Here is a 20844-nt window from a genome sequence, read left to right as displayed (position 1 = left end):
CTCCGTCTCTCTTTGATCTTTTGATAGAGCACATATTGCAATCACTCGGAGACATCACTTAAGCAGAGGAGAGTGTCACTGTGGGGATTTTCACCACACTTATGCTGTCTCTGTTGACATCTATGTCCTTCCAAGTTGAAGAGAGTGCATGAATGAGTGTGTACACAAGCACGTACCTGCCCCACCTCTACTTCACCCAGGCCACCTACATGCACCAACACTGCACACATAGGTCATTCATCCTCGATACTCTGTCAGGAGAGAATGCATGATGTGTCTCAATGGAACTCTGTCTGCATTGTCAATCCAATCAATACTCACAAGGCCAGGCTCATGCCCTGGACTACCGAGCATCAAGAGCTAACAAGAAGGCTCTGTGTGTCTAACACACACTGAGTCACTTGAATAAAGATTGCTGCTTCGTTTCTGTTAGTAATATTGTGTGAAATCATTTTTAAATGCACAGATTTTCCCATCAGGGCCGCAAAGCAACAATCAATACCTATCTCTCAGGTTAAGTGTCCCTAGACTAATTAATATCGCTTTACCTTTATCAAGCAGGGCAAAAGATCTCAACTGCTAGAAAAATTTGTGTCTGTACATACAGTTCTATATTCTCTGCAGTACTATTGATATGTACATGTTTACATGATATAAAATTGAGTCCACAAAAGTCTCTCACCTTCAGAGAAAGACTCAAGCGCTCTTTCAACAAGGATATTCATTGTGTTGAACCAAAACCGAAGACAACTGAGGTTATTCACTCTTGTTAGAAAAATGTCACAAAAAGCACACAAGCTTCTCAGCTGTAGCATTCTTCAGCTAATATTTTGTCTGCATACATAAAACAGTAGATGAGATCAAAAATATTTTCATGGCATAATTATTTAAATTATAACAACAATTAGCAATGAACCTTCTGACCCCAACCCTCATTTTTCACTGTAAGAAAAGTCTCCTTTGGAAACAGCACAATCATGGCCAGAAGCAGAGAGAACTTAATATTGTCTTAGACTGCGTGACAGTTACAATATCAGAAATCATTAAAAAAAAAAAAAAAGAAATAACCAAAGCTGATTTTATTTATTTATTTCATGAAAATGTGCTTACCAAAATAAGGGGGGAAATGGATATCTGAACAAGCTGCAGATGCTTAACTCTTTCCATTTCTCACTCTACTCTTGCTCATCAACTCTGAAAGATGTCATGCTGAATGTATCATCTTTCCATAACTTTGCTCCCCTCTACATTATTGATCAAGTATGTTTTCTTTTGCCTTCACTGTCTAATTTGTTTCCATAACCATCTCCTTTCTGCTCTGTGTAAACACAGCTGGCAGTTCACTGAAAAATTCACAGCATTTTTGCCAGGTGACTGTTGTTTGCAACCGAGTTAATCATGGCTTCTCAGTCGCACTGAGGAGCACAGAATTGCATGCTTTTTACAGGATCTGGTGCAAAACGGATTACTTTTGGTTCATTTTTGAATGAGACGTGGAATAAAATGATTTTTGATGAGCTATCACAATTTTAAGCTTAGATTTAGTTAATTTTCCTAACAGAACCACATGTCAAACATGATTAGTTTAAGAACAGCCAGAAAGCTGAAAATATGATAAAGGTAATTCTTCCTTTAACACTCTGGCTCTGATGCATGGTTTAATTTAGGTGGTTCTTTTAAAGATAGCATGCCTTTAAAATTTGCTGGCAGGTTTTGGGGTTCAGAGGATTGCAAAAAAAATAGTACAAGTTGGGTTTGGGTCAATACGGGTCACTTGGTCTATAGTCACATGACATTAAGGCCCCTAATTTTATCTTTTTAATTAGAAATACCTTAGACAACTGTGAAAATGCTATTGACTGGCATGTTAAAGAGCCCTGCAGCTCACAAACCTGGTGTTGCTCATCACCACATTAACTGGTGATTCACGTCTCACAACAGCCATTAACTCTGTGTGTGTGTGTGTGTGTGTGTGTGTGTGTGTGTGTGTGTGTGTGTGTGTGTGTGTGTGTGTGTGTGTGTGTGGGGTAATCAGCCACAATAGTAAAACTAACATTAATTATCTCATGACTGAAGCACCTTTTAAGGGGTCATAAGCAGGCAGTAAGTCAACAGCACTGGGTTCTACAATCTAAAAGTAAGAATATTCTCAACACAGTATTATCAGTTTATTTTTTTCTCCGATTAACTTCATACAAAACGCAGTAAATGGAACAGAAACCGAAACTTAAATAATATTGATCTTTGGTGTGGGCACACTGTGCTTTGAAAACAGCATCAGTTCTCCTTGTTACATTTGCACACAGTCTTACAAGGCACTTGGTAAGTACGTTTTTCCAAGTACCTTGGAGAGCTTCCCACAGTTCCTCTGGCTTTAGGCTGTCTCAGTGACTCCATAAAGATGAGCTTAGGGCTCTGAGAAGTCCATACTATCTGGTGCAGGACTCCTTGTTCTTGTGGTCAAAGATTGTTTTTGACGACTCTGGTTGTGTGTTTTCATGATGCAGAAGGAATATGGAACTCATCAGATGTCTCCCTAATATGAATAATGTTTGATAAGAATCCAAACATGTGAGGTGTTTGGCACACCCCTGCATGTGAAACATGAACTGACTGGACACATTATTGTGGGCTGATGCAAAAGAGCTACGTTCAAGTAATTGACAAAAATTGTGACCAGTAAGGATCGATCATACTGTACAACAGAAAGACACTGCATTTTGCCTTGGAAACGGAATTTATTCAAGAATTTAATTCATCAACAATTTCAGGAAAAGGTTATATTAAGCAAACATACAATTCCAACTTAACCTTTAGAGGGACATACAATGTTATTTTTCAACAAAACAGATTGGGGTTTTTTAAAAAAAGACTGTTTTGGTGGCACTATGAAACACTGGTCTGTGAACCGTGCAGTGCTTCCTATAGTGTTGAATAGGACAATCTGCTTTTGCAGAAACTGCAATGTGTGTAAAAAAAAAAAAAGAAAAAAGAATATTCTGTTGTATATAATGATTTTCACATTTGCATTCAGACTCCCCGAAGTGAGAAGAAGGTAAAGGAAGCACTAAGAAAGAGTACCACGGTGCCTGAACTAACACACTTTCTTATATCTTTTTAAATTATGACACCTACTGTATTTCCTTGCCAAAGTCATTTGATTTAGCATTCATAATCACACATAAGTGCACAGATAGCATTTTAAATGACCACTGTTGTAATTTGTTCTAGTGTTTTAGTTCACTGGAAGGAAATCACAATCCTTCAAACACATTTCACCCATCAACACTTTTTATGCTGCAAATACAGATGTTTCCGCATCATCCTATTTGGATGTTTGTGTGTACCTCATAGGGCTGGACCCGAATATCCCGAATGTCGGAATATTCGTTCACTACGGCACTATCCGGATATTAATTTGGTATCCGAATACCCTAACCCCCCCCCCGTCGGACGTCACCGGGCAGAAAGAATGTGCAGCGTTACTGTCTTCCCTCCGCCTTCGGCCCACATCGGCTCATCTCATCATGTGATCACATAAACATATACACATATGTCTATAACATATACACATATGTCGATGTGATCACCCCCTCCTCCCCCCAGACGAAAATATTCGGAGCTCGTCTCTTCCCTGCGCATTCGGCCCATTTCGGCTCATTGCACCGTGTTCTTCGGCTCATTTCGGCTCCTCCATTCGTGTTTGTAAACACCACCCGAATGGCCGGGTGGCTGCCGACTCTGAAGTCAAGCTTCACTTCGTTGCATAAACAGAAGAGAAGATGCTGAAGACCGGTGTTTGGGAACTCTTCAGTTTAACTAAAGACTAAACGAGGGCAAAATGTGGACCCGGGAGACCAGACGAACGGATCCGAATACTCGGGCCGTCTCCACGCCCCCCCCCCAGTCGGACGTTATGGGGTGGAACGAATATCCGGATATTTGTCTTTAATAGGGCCCGAATATTCGGAGGCCAGAAACCACTATTCAGGCCAGCCCTAGTACCTCGATAGATAGGGTCTGGCATCAACACATCAAAGGAAATGTCAATGTGTCTGAAAGAAAGAAATACCAAGGTCTCTAAAATGACAGTCTGTTACATAGAGCTGGACCTGAATATCCGAACATTCAGTCGTGACTAGGGCTGGGCAATATGGCCAAAAAATAAAATCTAGATTTTTTTTTAGTCATCTTGGACGATTACGATTTTAATCGATTTTTGTTGTTTCTTTGCGGTCTGTTTGCTATAGCTAGTGCTAGCCATGCCGCACTCCCGTAGCTGCCAGCACTCTTCCCATTCTTTAGGATGCCTCTGCCGGAGGTGCTGTAAGAGGTTAGTTGTGCTGCTACTCTTCGTTTTCACAGTACTTTTGCAAACCTTGCACATAACTGTAGTTACCTCCGCCAAGGAGGTTATGTGAAACGAGGCGTTTGTGTGTCCGTCTGTCCGTCTGTCTGTCTGTTAGCAAGATAACTCAAAAACACCTGGGCAGATTCACATGAAATTTTGACGGGATGTAGACTAAGGTAAGAGGAAGAGCTGATTTAATTTTGGTGGCAATCCGGAAAGGATCCTGGATTCTGGATCACTTTGAATTTTGTAGTATGTTTTAGTATGTGGTCTAAAATAGGACAAAAACATCATAGGTTAGTATGTCGTCCAACAAATTGGAGCACGTTGTCCAGACAGCTGAACTGGTTAAGAAGGCGATTCGTAAACAGAACCGTGTCAGAGACGCAGGTTCGATTCCAGCTCATGATCCTTTACTGCATGGGTTTCCTGTTTTCCTCTCTATCCTTGGTGGAGGTCTGCACTCTCTGAGTGCTTTTCTAGTTTGCTCTGTGTCAGTCTTGTCAAAGCCAAACCGCTTCCATATAATCGATGTAACATGAGGGCCTTTTCTCGTGACCAACTCTTCGTCTGCTGTTCTGTCCGCCATGACGGGGGTGTGAGTGTTTTGGCGGAAGGAGATGAGAGGCGGAAGCAAACACCAGTGCACAAGTCGTGAAAGGCAGAAGAAGAATCTGTATTGTTATATATTTAAGCTCACCTCGATTTTACGATGTCGCAAATTTTCAAATCGTCAGGTTTTAAAAACGTGAATTAATCGAATTAATTTGATTTATCGCTCAGCCCTAGTCATGACGGTGGTATCCGATCCCACCCCTCCGTCGGACATTGCAAACCGAACCCAATATTCGGGTATGCTATTCGGGCCAGCCCTACTGTCACAATAGCCTACACTGTGTGCAAACTATTTTCATTTTACTACAACATGCTTTTCACAGCAGAAGCACTATAATCAATACTGAATGTGTGTGCAAGACCAAATAGACAATGAGAGGGATCTGATCTTTTAACTGGAAGTGTTTCACTATTAAACTGAATCTTTCATTATAAAAAAAAAAAGCCCAACAACCAACAACTCCCTCCAAAAAAAAAAAAAAAAAGTTAACATAAAACTGTTGGTTAATGGCATTTCAAACCAGTGGAGAAATGGCATAAATCTGTTGTTCTTCTTAATGACAGAGCAATGTGAGCAAAAACATGGCTCCATCCCAACGGAGCCGTGAGCATTCATGTGGACGACCACCCTATTACAGGTGTGAGATGGGGCTAAATGGAGAAAAATGATGTCCAGTCAGGCGGGCAGGACCTTGTCCCCAAGCAGTTGTTCAGCAGTTTGATCTACAGCACGGGTCACCTTGTCCACCCACTTACAACAAAGCTACAGCACAACTAAACCCAATTCACAAAACACAGGGGAAGGTAAGATGAATCATTGGGTCAATATGATCGGGCGGCCTTCTCTCACCTCTGTTCTGTGTCCTTATAACACTTAACCTTCAATTGAGAAAAAAATGGTTTGAAATGCCCCATGGAGAAACCAAGGTATGAGCCAAATGATGTGTTCATTCACCCTTGGGTACTAGAACTGCATTACCCACAATTATCTTTGTATGCAGAAACGCTGGCTAATTAAAGGCACTCTGTTGTGTTTGGCTGGGAGCCTCTAGAAGTGTAAAACTGTAAGAAATACCACCAGGAAAATGGTTAGGAAATATAAACCGTAACACTTTCACACCAGCATATTCATCAGCAGATTAATGTAGCTTGGGCAGCTCCATCCGAGATGCTGTCTGAGGCAGGATCATAGCATCCATGGAAAATGTAATGCATGTATATTATACTGTAGGTATAAACAGTACACAGTAGACTCTGACCTATTAATCATCAGGGACCAGAGACTGGCCAATATTAGATTAACGCAGATTAATACACTGACATATACTGTATGTATAAGTAATTTGTCATCAAGGGAGCACTGACAAGTTCATTCTTAACTGTAAAATAAGCCTGTAAAAATATTATGAAAAAACACAAACATCAATATCTGATTAACTTAAAGATCATTATGATGTCATTATGTCAAACTCTAAAATCCATAGTCAGTTCAACCAATACCGCTTATTATATAATGATTACTTTAAAATATTATACTTCAAAACTACACTAGACTTTCAAGAAAAACAAAAGCATATTTTAGTGTCCTTGGGTGTCAAGAAAGGTGCTTACAAATAATATTTATTATTATAAATATCTGGGTAGCAAGCTTGTCAAGTATATTTGCATTTGAACAATTATGGTTGTAAAGCAACTTGGTTGTCATGATCTGATTAGCAGGTTCAAACTAAGCGCTCCTCCTAGCATCCCTTTAAACTAGTCTGAGTATGACAACGTAAGAGGATCAGACAGTGTAGTTTAAAATCCCATGGAGATAATGTTATACTTAGTAGAATATTTTATTTTACAAAGACATCATGAGAAACATCTGAAGGATTAGGCTTTAATAACTATTATACTGTATTAGAGGCAAGTTGACAATATGTGCAGACTAAAGCAGATCCTGAGAACTTACCAACTCTTTTTGTAATATCACTCTAATAAGCACTACGACAGTCTAAAGTTTGACCATTTCTGAGGTGAGTAACATAAAATACAAACTGCTGCTTGCACATTCAAGTCTTGTCCCTGTGTGGGAAGCTAGTAAGGGATCACAGCCTGCAATACTGGTGTCAGTGGACCTTGGCACTTCACTTTGAGGTTTTGTGCCAACAAATTAGGTAATGGTCAGCTGAAGAGCTCCCAATAAAAAGGGCTGCGGGGTATTTCCAGGATATATGGAGTAATGGGTCTGGTTGTGAGAAAGGTGTCTTTTATACCAATATGCTCCTGACCAGAATGTCGCGCTGATGGCGTAGAGGTACAGTATGTCAACAGTTTTCAGATACAAGATGACAATGACATATTCCAGCAAAAAAGAAGCACCAGGCATTGCCAAAAGCACATGGCACATGACACATGACATTTGCGACCCAATAACAGACTTTAAATATATAGTAGGATTCAATTCTGAGAAGTATGTTAATGTGGCATATTGTGCTACAGATATCTGCCTCCAAATGTACCCACTTTGGGCCCTTTGTTAAAGCTGAAAAGGCTTTTTGGATGGAGAATTGCATTTGATAAATGCTATTTTCTGAGCTTTAGAAGCTTTTGATCCTCCTTGCACTGGCATCACAATTAACCCCATGGTCATATCACTGCTCCTGATGAGTGCAGAAAGCAGCTAGTAGTTTCTCTCTCTTTTTCTCTCCAGCACAGTAAATCACACCATCTCTGCAGCATAATCATCGTAACATTGTGCAGAGGGACTTGACATGCTTCTAATGAGATGTCAGCAAAAGGGGGCTGAGAAAGATGCAGAGTGTACACTTGGATACCTGTACCAAATGAGCTCCTATCCTGATAAGGAGCCATACTTGAGGCAACCTCGTCACCCCTTTTAATTGTTTTCTGAAGATATTCAACGTATTTATCAAAGGTCCTACTTGTACCTGTCCCATCAATGCTGTAAATAGGGGCAGAAAAGGCTGAATGTCTTACTGAGTAGTTGTGGAAATGTGTGAATTCATATGTTTGCAGGTGCATACATGAGCCTGAAAGCATAATCCTAAATGTGTATGGATGAGTGGTCTGTATCTCTGGGGAGCTATTGTTCAATGCGCCCAACCTATATTGCACTCTTTATTACTGCTTTATTAAGTGTGCTTTCCATTTTAGCACAACTTGGCCAGATGCCCTCTCAACCACACACTACCTTTCCCAGAAGGCCCACAAGCAATCACACTCAAAAGTGATTCATTATGGCATTACTAATAGACCTCTGTACTGTGATGAAAAGACAGGATTGGAAAAACAGAGGCCTGAAATGTTCAGAAGCACTTCTAGCAGGGACATCAGATATCCAGAAAAACATTTGATCAGCTATAGTCAAATGCAAATTTCATTTGGATCACCTGTTTAAGACAGCTGTCCACACATTATCCTGAGATTAACAATACAAAGAGGATATTTCTCACATAGCACAGGAAAAGCAAGATGAAAATTTTGTATAAATAATCACAACCTTCCTGTTAATGAATTCACTTCTGCTAAAGTAACCAGTGACACTTGGTGCTATTAATACCTTTAAAGACTACAGTTCTGCTGGAAGGATTGACTGCTGCTTAGAGATATGGAAACAGTGGAAGGTATTTTATGAATTGTAAATAAAAGTTCTCAAAGTATGCCCAAAATGCACTCATTAAAACCTGATGCTGACATTTCTGCATCATAAAATGCTCTTGACATAAACCACAAAAAACAATGCTCAAGTAAGTATATGTGTACGCAGTCTATTTTGTTTATTATATATTACATACAACATACTCTTGTCTAAATGCACTTGACACAAAAAGGGTATTTATTTTCCAACCTTAAAATGTGTTCTTTTTGCAGTGTTAATTTTCCTAGGTATGTGCATGTGCTAATTTTTGATCAAGTTAAACCAGACAATGAATCAGGCCTCATCTTTAAAGGGGAACTTCATTTTTTTTTCCAACCTGGGGTCTGTTTTCATATGTCTTTTCATACATGTGAGTGATGGAGAAATGAATTTTTTACATAGCTTCAGTGTTTAGTCAGGCAGGCAGCTTAGCAGCTCAGTTAGCAGCTCAGCTAGCGAAAAGTATGGGGCAACTTGCCCCCCCCCCGCGCGTCAAAGTCCGCCCCAATGTGCTTTTTTTCCCCCACACTGACCGGCTCGGATAGTCTCGAGTGTCCCAAAAAACACCGGTTTTGGCGCGCGATTTCGGAACGAGATTTGCTCTCTAGCGTCCTGAGATTTTAATACAGACCACAACAAATAGCGATCGCCAAGTAATGTGGAGGTTTTCGTTCACGTCTCATCTCTAGTATGTTGTGGGACACTCGAGACTATCCGAGCCGGTCAGTGTGGGGGAAAAAAACACGTTAGGGCGGACTTTGACTCGGGGGAGGGGGGGGGGGGGGCGCAAGTTGCCCCATACTTTTCGCTAGCTGAGCTGCTAGCTGAGCTGCTAAGCTGCCGGCCTGGCTAAATACTGGAGCTATGTCAAAAATGCATTTCTCCATCACTCACATGTATGAAATGACATATGAAAACAGACCCCAGGTTGAAAAAAAACAAAGTTCCCCTTTAAGATGTTTAACTTAACAAATGCTTCTCAGATATTTGATAATGTGTGACTCAAAAAAGAAAATGTATTTATTGTGGATCAATGACATCATGGCTGATAACCAATCTGCTTAATAAAGTTAGGTTGGATGCCGATACCAATCAGACATATTGTGTCGATGCATTCCTGACATGAATAAAAATTTATGTGTAATCTATATTTTACACCAAGAAAGTGTCAAGTGATCAGATGGAAATTTATGGAAAGCCATAACAGTCAATGTGTGGCAAGAGAAAGAGAAAGTAATTTACACTCTCTTTTACACAGCATCCATTAGTTTATTGCTTGTCTTCCATGTGTAATTTTCTTCCAGCACGCTAAAACACCTGCATGTAGCACTAGTTCATATTCAGTTTTCAAGGGTGACATTTTGGAACTTCACATCAGGCCACAAGTTCACAACAACTTCAGACTCACAGTGAGCTGGGCCATGCATAATACTCAATGAGTCTGTCTCTAGCAATACATAATTGCTGACTGCACTAGATGCAATCTCATTTTAGTGGTAAATTATAAGGATGTTCTTAGAAAACTGTTTATTCTATCAAAATTAATATTTCGAGTAGTCAATTGATCCAAAAGTAAGAAAACAATTGTTGTGTTCCAACCTAGGTGTGATCATTTTCTGCCATGGCACCATATATTTGGACTAAAGCTATTCCATTAACTTGTGGAAACTTTTGCCTTCAGCAAAGTTGATGGGAATCATATCTTGTCCAGTCATTTCCATGAGGGCCTGCGTTGTACTAAATGTTACCATATTGGTTTGTATATTGTTGTGTAGCTAACAACAGCACCACCAACCTTCCTCCATTGCAGGTTAACGCCCACTTTCCTGTGCTGAATGTAGTAATGATTTGCCCCGGATTAGTGGCTGCAAATCAATTTTTTTATAGACATACATAATCTTATTTGTTGGCTCAAACTGCTGCCAAACAACGCTGGTTTTACAAGATGACATTTATCCCACTTTGCAAGTTGCTGGTTTACAACATCCACAGTGAGTGTGGGGCAGTCATTTACCAAGGTTGCAGTCCAAGCCAGTGGTAGGTAGCAGGAAATGTCTCAGATGCAACGGTTAGCTAAAGTTGTACATTACCAAATTGTCATCAGTAACGATTGACTTTGATGTTGACTGTCCAGGGTTGCAACATTTAATTATCTAGTCGACATATCACACACATCCCCAGTAAACAAGTGTCATAACCTAAAACTTTCATAGGTTTTCTTGAAATTTCATCTTGTAACATGAGTAAAGTGTGTTTTAAAAAAAAGTTTCACATACCACATCAGAGTGTCAGTGCTACCACTTGTCATCTATCTAAACAGCTATACTGTGGAAAATATATGCAGGCAGCCACAGCAGAGGTACTGTAAGCTTAATTTATTTGTGTCCATCTGTGTTTGTTTTGAACTTTCAGTGGTCGTCATGAGGTACAGACACCTGCATTGCAAATTTGTATTAAACAAAGATTATAAAGACCTCTGTTTATGTATTTTATCTCTCATCTTTGACATCGAAGTAGAGCTGTCGCTGTGAATGGGAACGTCTATTTATAAACTGTATTTCTATTAGAAAAATTGCCAGCATAGTGTGGGTGTGGGGTTGGGTTGGAGCCTTGAGATGGGTGGTGGGTGTGAGAAAGAAAGAGAGTAAATGTAAGCGCAAAGTGTGTGCCAAGGACTGGCTATAAATCAGCTGCCACACATAAATTTGGTGATGTTCATGCATTGCTGTGTAAGTGGTACAGCTTTTGCCTTTGATGTAACCATGGTAATTTACAATAATAAAACAGCATGACCACCAGACAAAGGGCAGAGAAAGCATGCATTTACAAAGACAAGACATGCACTCAAAATTCAGTCAAGAACAGCAGAAGCAAAGCAGGTAATAGAAAAGGAGGACGCAGTCAGAAAGGCTAACACTGATGTGGCATTTAATATATCAATCCATTCCACTGACTGTATGGAAGCGATCACCTCAAGCAGCAGCCACAGCAGCGACTGCAAGCATCCCGCAAGCAAAGAACATCAAGGTTCACTAATCTCTGTCTGCAGCCTCCTCCTCCTCCTCCTCCTCTTCTTCCTCTGCTCCTCTAATCAATACCAGACTCTACAGCACACACCAGGTTCGAAGAGGCTGCTAGTCCACTGATCCCAATCTCCGCCCTTCAGCAGATAAGGCCAGTACAGGAAGGACAGTACAATAATTGCTTGCTAAAAAATCGTCAGCTTTTGACTTTTTTTTCCTCACAGCTCAACTCATTAGGCTAATTAAGATCTTAATAGGAAGACAAGTAGATCTGAAGAACCCTTTAGTCTCAAACTAAACCTAGAAGCTACTCTTAGACACAAAAGACCAGATAAAATGCCATTGGGCACCATTTGTTTACAAGTTCTTTTGTCACACAGACACCTTTCAACCTCCAATCTGCCATTCTCCCTTGTCCGTCTCTTTTCTTTCTTTAGCTACCCAGGTTTCTCCTCGTCTACCCAGATCCCCTCCAGGCCCAACATAATCACCACAGGTGTTTCCTATAATAAACCTTAATACTTGTTTTTTGTGAAGTAATGGAGGAAAATGTAGCAGCAAATAGCATTTCAGAAAGTGAAGAAGCAGATGTTTCCTGTAGGTGAAACAAAATGCACAGAAACAGATGTAGCCTTGTAACGTGCACACAAGGCACGTTATTTATGTGAATTCAGCAGACTCAATCTGTGATAAGAATTATGCAACTAGTCCCTCAGCACATGCACTGTGGCTGCCACGAGAGACTAGTTTTCTATTGATGAATATATTGACTATTTCACAGATTAGTCTATTCATCAAAATGACTAAAAGATACTTGTTCTGAACCCCAAGTAGTTTCAGGGGGTTTCTGGCTCTTGTCACATTTTTACTCACTGTAAGTTCACTTTTACTGCAAAATCAAGTCACTCAAAAATGTCCATTGTGCAGTATGACAGTATACCATTTCAATTTTGAACCGTAAACAAACCACTGTTCTATTTTGAGATAACAGTACTCCAAAACTTTCAAAACCCTGGATTTCTGGATACTTATACATTGAATTGAACTAGACTTTAGTGCTACTGAGCTTATTCTGCTGCAGCCAACATTTTCCACAACAGTGGCGCTAAGCACAGCTGACCAGTGGTTCATCATGACATCATAACTAACAGATTTAAAATAATGATGTTGATGCATTTTCAAGTCAATGCCATTGAATTTGACAACTGATCGCATCAGCCCTACGTTGTACAGAGTTGCACCTCCCTGAAAAAGATTTTTACTTGCTATCCTGCATTCTACCCCCTTTATATAAAGAAACTGAAATCGTCGATTTTATCACATAACATGACCAAAGAGGACAACAAAAGAGCTGAAGGTGTTTTCACAATGGCAGTTGAACACAAACTTGGAAAGAGTTCAGCAAAAAATTGTGTGCAGCTGTGCTATGCAGATAAACATTAGCTTACAGAAATGGTATTGACAGGGCTCTGGCAAAAAAATAAAAAGGATATCGCCAAGAGCTACAGCTATTGATTATTTTAATAATCTATTATTCTGGCGATTAATCAAGTAATTGAATTCCTCATGTGGCATGCATGTTACAGCATCAAAAACGGAAGTGAGCGCACTGTGCAACAGAAATAACCGTCCTGGTAGAAATTTAAATTCCTTACAATTAACTGATTATAGGTATGGGTCCATATATGATGAAATATGGGTCCGGACTCGGATGGCGGTCCACCAGTTAGTGACCTGGGGTCCAGTATGCAGTGGATTAAATGAAGCCTCGATGCAGAGAATTTTGCCACGAGGAATTTTAGTAATCAAAAAATGACTCAAATAACTCGAGGAATCATTTCAGCCTTAGTATCCACACAATACTAATCACCGAATTTGCCAGTGAGGCTCTAGTTATGACAACATAACTGACATGATTGCAGTTTGGAAGACAAGGAATAATGTAACTTGTGATTAAGGGTTCCATCCAACTGAGTACTACTCTCTATTTTTCCTGTATACTTCAAATAGGCACCAGCATTGTTGCCTGGCAGTGGTGGTAGAGAACAATAATTATGTTTGAAAGCAGACCAGAGGCTCAAACGCAGACTGGAATTAACCATACATATTTTAGAGATTGCTGCGACTGCTCATAATACACTGGAAAACTGTTAAAACAATTAAAAACCATGGCGACATTGACCTGTTTCACCAGCACAACTTCCAAACTAAGTATACACAGTAAACAATGTGCTTTGTCCATTAACGGCTTTAAATATTTAATTTTCCACTACATAAAGTAGCCCATATTAGGGTAATGGCAAGTCCTGTTTACAGGTTTTTTGGTTAACAGAAAATGGCTGCAATGTATAAAGTCAGGTGTGTAGTGAGTGGAATTGTGCAGTTTTTGGGGAATACTTGAAGTCTGTAAAAAGATTTGGGCTAGAAGTATGTGTAGGAACAGTTCTTACCAATTATTTCTTATTTTTTCCAATCAAAAATTCAAATTCAAAGAAACAACTTTTGGCCAGTCACTGCTCCAACAATTTCTGTCCACTACTATTCAGGTCCCAGAGTATTTGAATAGTGACACTTCTTTTTAAAAATTCTCTCTCTGTACACCACCACAATGGATATGAAATGAAGCAATAAAGATATGACTTAAGTGTAGACTTCCAGCTATAATTCAAGGGGTATAACAAAAATATTAAATCAACCACTCAGGAATTGCTGCACTTTTTCATGCATTCATGAGTTCATCCATTTTCACAAGCTCAAATGTAATCGAACAATAACATACCAACACAATTCTAAATACAAAAATTATTGTTAAGACTTGGGTACAAATCTTCTGCAGTCAGTGACTGCCTAAATAGCCTGAGTTTGCTCCCTTGAGATACTTTGCTGGGGCTTTGCTGCAGCTACTTTCAGCTGCTGCTTGTCTGGGGTCTGTCTACTCTGAATCTTATCTTTAATAAGTGAAACGCTTGCCAAGTTAGGATGAAGTCAGTTGACTGACTTGGCCATATAAGAACATCCCATTCCTTCACCTTTTGTTTTTTGCCAGCCCAGTCATGGTCTGTTTCTCTTGCATCGACACGTAAATAATGCAGAAATTATTGCATTATTTGAACAAGAAAAGCACTCAGAGAGCACAGTGCTCCGCCAAGGCTGCTCAGTCGTGGTATCATTTCATTTTCAAGTCTTTAAACAATTCGTGGTCAGCAGCGGTCAATTTGTTGTAGGATCGCAGTCATGTGATCATCAGCAGGCAGCGGACATAGTGTTCACTTGTAGTCATAGTTACAGTGACACTGTGATGCAATCTCACAACGATACGAAAATACTTAAATCTGTGGATCCAAACTACCAGCCGCATCGCTGCCAAAACGTAATCACTTGGTCCTTGGGTCATTTCTCACCTTCCCTGACAATCTCATTCAAATCTGTTTGCTTTTGAGTAATGTCGCAAATGGACAGACAGACAAACGGATGGAAAACCAACACCCATCGTCACATAACTGTGCCGCGTTTCTTGGTGGAGTAATTAAAGCAGAATATCTACATGTCAACCTGATATTGGCTGCTTCATTTCAAATGCACTGTGGTGGTGTACAATAGCAAAACTACAACAACTGTGTCACTCTGAACACTTGGATCCCACTTTATATATTCAGGCAAGGATGTCGTCTTTCGTCATGTTAGTTTGAATGTTTGAGTGCTTGAATGTTTCTGTAGATTTTCTTCTTCTACTTCACACAAGTTCTGCAAATGTTTTAGACTCAACCTTTAAGCTGCTTTGAAATTTTACTAGAGGAGATTTTGTGAGGCTTTTATCCATCTGTTGATATTTACTAATTATCACAATGTAACTCCTAATAGGAATAAAAGATAAAGTGTTTTTCAGCAGGAAATTTCCATCATATATGTTAGGAACTTAGATATCTTAATGGCTGCTAATGAAAGTTGAATCATCAGCAAGAAGTCCCTAAATAAAATTGAGCATAGTTTTGCTAATCTGATACATTTTGGGTTTTTTCCCCACCTCAGACATTTAAGTGCATTTATTTTGATGCAATGAATGTCCTAGCTCATACAAACACAGCAGAATAACTGTCACATAGTAATGCATTTCAATTATGCATGCAACCCCAGAAAAGTTGCACAAAACTTGCAACTGACAGGGAGAGATTGACACTTCATTGTCTATTGCTGCTTCTTTAACATGGACAATCACCTCCACTTTCATTGCTCTCTTTTTATTGTAGTTGCTCAAACACACTCAACAAATTCCCCAGCCCACCCAACAAATTCAACAGCCAATATCTATAGCCATAAAACAAAAGCAGTCTCACAAAAATTAAACATGTACACTACATATAGGATCACTTTTACATAATGAAATTGCTTTACTGAAGCACTACAAGTAATTGCAGTTATTTCAAACCTCTAGCACACATAATCACAAAATGAACCCCTGCACCACTTGCCTCCAGATAACACAAAGAAATGATTACCAGAGATCATCAGCATACATCACTGCATGACTTCAGTTTATTATCCATCCATCCATTCTCTATAAACCGCTTTATCCTCACTAGGGTCATGGGGGGTGCTGGAGTCTATCCCAGCCGACTCGGGAGAAGGCAGGGGACACCCTGGACAGGTCGCCAGTCTGTCACAGGGCTACATATACAGACACAGTCACACTCACATTCACACCTACGGACAATTTAGAGTAACCAATTAACCTCAGCATGTTTTTGGACTGTGGGAGGAAGCTGGAGTGCCAGGAGAAAACCCACGCATGCACAGGGAGAACATGCAAACTCCATGCAGAAAGATCCCAGGCCCACCCCGGGGTTGGAACCGGGGATCTTCTTGCTGCAAGGCAAAAGTGCTAACCACTACACCACTGTTGGGTTTATTATATATTCTTTCTATTGGCATAATTGAGGCACTATAGTCTAGTCGCAAAAAAAACACAAAATATTCATTCATTTGGTTTTATCACCTACACATATGCCCACATTCAAATCATGTCCAGCTCATGACACAAAGAATCCTTGTTAACCATATTTTACAATGTAATATTTCTCCATAATTTCAAAAATGACTGAAATGAATGAGAGTCAAATTAGTCAGTGAGCTGATAACTACACTAAATAGAAATCCTTCCTAAAATATTATTCTTAATGTAACAGTGACAACTTAATGTAGGCTGTGGTGAAAAATTATCCATATATTCATGAATATCATGCTTGAAAAGGTCAGAAAAGATGAATCTGTAATGATAAAGGATCTCGTGCAGCAGAGACGCAAAGGGCTGTTGTCTGCATGTGTGTGTGTGTGTGTGTGTGTGTGTGTGTGTGTGTGTGTGTGTGTGTGTGTGTGTGTGTGTGTGTGTGTGTGTGTGTGTGTGTGTGTGTGTGTGTGTGTGTAGCAGTGTAGCAGTGTAGGTTAGAAGTGTGAACTGGGCACATATATTGCAGGCTAAATGAAAAGCTTCAGGCAGCAAGACTTCAATTTTCCAGTCTCCTCATTGCAGGTTACATAATGTGATCAGTGTGAGCATACAGGTAATTATAAGCAATCTGTTCTGCACCTTTTAATCTCTCCATGCATCTCTACTTATAAAAGACATGCATGAAATAGAGAGCCAGAGCCAGACAGGGAGGGCAGAGAGGGCACTTTTAAAAAAATAATCTTTGAAAAGTATGAACATTCATAGATGCACGTAGGCGAGATTTCTTTCAGAATGACTATACAGGATTTGTGAAAATCTCTGGATATTTATTGTAATATATAAAGACACAGACTGATCCTTGTCCTTGTGCAGTAAGAAAGGGCTAATGTCCAGAGAAGTCTGTGGTTCAGGAATATAATCATATGTCTCCATTATCTACCTCCAATTTCTTTTTTTTTTCCTTGTTATGAGCTGACTAAAACACAGAGCATGGATGGCAGTTACAGCAGCTCTTCCTGCCACTGTGCTCATAAAATAAAACAAGCCATTTCAAAAGGATGCAACATCCAGTTCTGGAAAACATATAGATAATAGATATACAATAGGAGATCCGGCTCCTACTATTTCAAATTTAAATACACTTTTTGCATATTTTTATGTCACTATGTACTACATAAAATATCCATTACATCATGAATGTATGCACAGTAATCAAATGTAGTGCAATCTACTGCAGCAATATACTGTAATGTTCCTTTTAGAATATTTATAGAAAAACAGATGCAAATAGCTTATGCTCATAAATAAATGGTTGAGTCAAGCACTGGGAACCATTAAGCCATGTGTGGCTGACCATTGTGTGATTTACCGACTGTTCGGCCTAGTGAAGGACTGATTACAATGATTTAGTGTTTCTTTCTCCTTAATTTTCACCCCCGCCTCTTCCGTACCTCTTCCACACACAAAACGCACAGCGCCATTTGAAAGCACAACAACTCAAAGCGTTACAGTAACGGGTTTTTCTCAGATATAAATGATTTATATTTGTGTTCCCAGCATATGACCAGATTGTTTAATCAGATTCTCAGTGACGTTAGAGTGGTCGACTAGTGTGTCTCTATAAAAAGACTCTTATCTACTTACCTCTCACAAAAGGCACAAAAGTCTGTGGTTAGCTGGTTGTCATTGCAAAGCATTCATGTTCATCTGTAAACACAAGATACAAGGTGACCTGAGGTGATGCATCAGTCCAAGCCGGCACGCCAGAACTCCAACATCAAAAGGATTTTCACATCTACAGTACGACATTGTTTACATATGAGCAATACATTTATCTACTTATGTGAAATGTTTAAAGCTGGGAAATTCTACAAATATACGCAAAATGTACATTTTCAAATGTAAAAATTGGTGAAATTTTTGGGAATGCAAGATTTTCTTGACTTTCCTCTTCATTGTACATTGTGATAAGTGACCCCTGGCTCTGCCTTCCCAGCCAGTCAGTTTTTGCACAGCCCAACATGCAAAAGTGGCTGTGCTATTTTTGGGCCTTTTTGATCTCCCTCTGTTTAGTACAATACTTCTGGAAATCAGATAAAAAGCCTAGAAACTATCAGAGAGGGACAGACAGTCACATTTCTTCACACCTTTTATACAGAAACATTGCCTGAGTTCATATCAGTGCTATTCATATATTGAAAATGAAGTGGGAACAGAGTTTTAAGGTCAACCAAGCTCATCATATCCAAAATGCTATTAACACCCTTACTGTCATCTGCTGTGCTCATCAGAATGGAATGAGTTCACAGATTACACACAATCCTAGGGCATTCGATTCGCGTTCCCTGACGGAGTGACTCTCTCTTCTCCATTCCAAATCTCTCCAGTAACTCTGTAACCCCTAAGGAGACTACCATCTGAATACTGATGTATTCATTCCCCGAGTCTGAACGCAGTGAAGAGCCATAATCCCAAGGCCCCTGCACAAGGACGTCCTCCTTGAACCATAATCACCCTTACATCTCTTATCAGCCCCAGCCTGGAGAGCATGATTAAAAAGTGGCCAGGACATACTGCCTCTGCACCTGGGATATGACTGCTCCCCGCTGCCGCATGTCAATCAAGCTGAGAGGTCCAGATGTGAAACGACTCACGACCCCCACTAGCCAATTAGAATGACTGGAAAGTCATATAGCATATGCTGTACATTCAGGGGTCTTAGCAGAAATAGTGGGGACCCATAAAGCTACAAGTGCATGTTGATGAGGACTATGGGGACAAAGATAGCAGCTCTATAGGACTAAATGCTGTCAGCAACAGAAAGGAAGAGTCCGTCTGTAGCAGGCTGGGACAGATTAGACAGAGTAAAGTGGAAAACAAAAGCAGGAAGAAGCCTTGAATGAGCTAGAAGCAGAATTAAAGGAAAACTATAGATGCAGTGGCCTCCATCATTCACGTAGATACATCTAAGGTTAGAGACATGGAAAGCATAATCACCAAGCACTTCACCTTAGAGACAAGTGGGACTGCAGGGACTGAACAGTGTTCCACAGTAAAAACTGAATGGAAAGTGGTGAAACTTGTTCCCATGCTCAATCAGGATGACGTTGGGGAAAGAGCCAGAAGGGAGATTAAGGTAATGAGTGAGCATGAAGAAGAGCAGAAAGAAAAATGCAAATGGCAAGAATGGCAGGAGAAACAAATATTGCAAAAAAAAAAAAAAAAAAAAAGAAGTAAAGGTAGACAGTGCACTTTAGACCGCCATGTTAAGCTCCAGCACCTAGGGACCGGGCCAAATGGTGGGTTTTTTTTATCACAAGACCAAGCTTAGCAGTTGTTGAAACCTACATGAGAAATGAATGCAATTTTTTCTGCAACAGATTACACTCTGCATGAGGTTTAAGACTCCACTGAGGACTGCTTCCAAAACAGGAATTAGAGAAGGTTCTGGTCTTTGGTATTAAGGTTGCACTTAAGAACCACAATATATAGAAAAATACAGTATGGTACTCACTGATTGTGTTCTTATAGCCAACTGAAGGCAAGTGGAGTTGTAATGTTCAACTTAAAGAGCTAGATAAGGAATAAGAGGTGTTTGGGCAACAATATTGAACAGAAAGCTCATTTCTTGTGTGCACCACCATAAAATGCCCATTTGGACATGATTCAAAAGAGAATATTGATGTTTTTTAAAAAAATCCTGTTCACAAATCAAAGTGAAATGCAAGGCTGCAAGCCATGCTGGCTGGCATGGAGGCCAACAAGGGGAACTGGGTAGGCACGGAGGAGTGGTTCACAAGATGGGGAGCTTTAGAAGTGATGTATGAGGATCAATTCTAACAATGTTCATTTTCTGCATACACTATTGGGACAAGTAGTCAAACAGAGCTAGATTAATATGATAGTCTTGAGGGCTGAGAACTGGGGTCATAGCTTAAGTTTTAGCTGAATAAATATCAATGTAAAATTTCACTGTTTACCATTCATATGCTTCTGACATCACATTTGTGTGGTGACTTTTTATTACTTCATGGAAAATTATCATTTCAAATAGAAAAAAATGTGGTCCCAAACATGTCGCAAAGCTGTGCCATATTGAGACCGTTTACCCACAGCTTTTACTTGTGGCTGTTAAACCATGAATGGAAATATGTAAACACTGGGACTTGCTTTACATTCTTCAAAAAACTGTCTGGTTTCACAGTGGCTGACGATATACAGTTTGCACTACTGCTTTTGCTCCTCAGCAACGGTACTTTACCTAGAA

At 39.9% G+C, this 20844-nt stretch overlaps 1 protein-coding gene across 4 annotated transcripts in view; it reads right to left on the bottom strand.

The window, feature by feature from the left end:
- grik4 (glutamate receptor, ionotropic, kainate 4) overlaps positions 1-20844 on the bottom strand; it is a 337318-nt gene that overhangs the window by 300424 nt on the left and 16050 nt on the right. The window contains exon 2 of one of the 4 annotated variants that reach the window (XM_051958364.1): positions 18222-18284. The exons of the other annotated variants lie outside the window; for them this stretch is intronic. The gene's annotated coding sequence lies outside the window, so the exon portion shown is untranslated. The remainder of the gene's footprint in view (positions 1-18221; positions 18285-20844) is intronic. 4 annotated transcript variants of the gene reach the window in all.

This window comes from Acanthochromis polyacanthus, chromosome 13 (assembly GCF_021347895.1).
Source record: "Acanthochromis polyacanthus isolate Apoly-LR-REF ecotype Palm Island chromosome 13, KAUST_Apoly_ChrSc, whole genome shotgun sequence".
Lineage (NCBI taxonomy): Eukaryota > Metazoa > Chordata > Actinopteri > Pomacentridae > Acanthochromis > Acanthochromis polyacanthus.
This window is presented reverse-complemented; position numbering and strand designations above follow the sequence as displayed.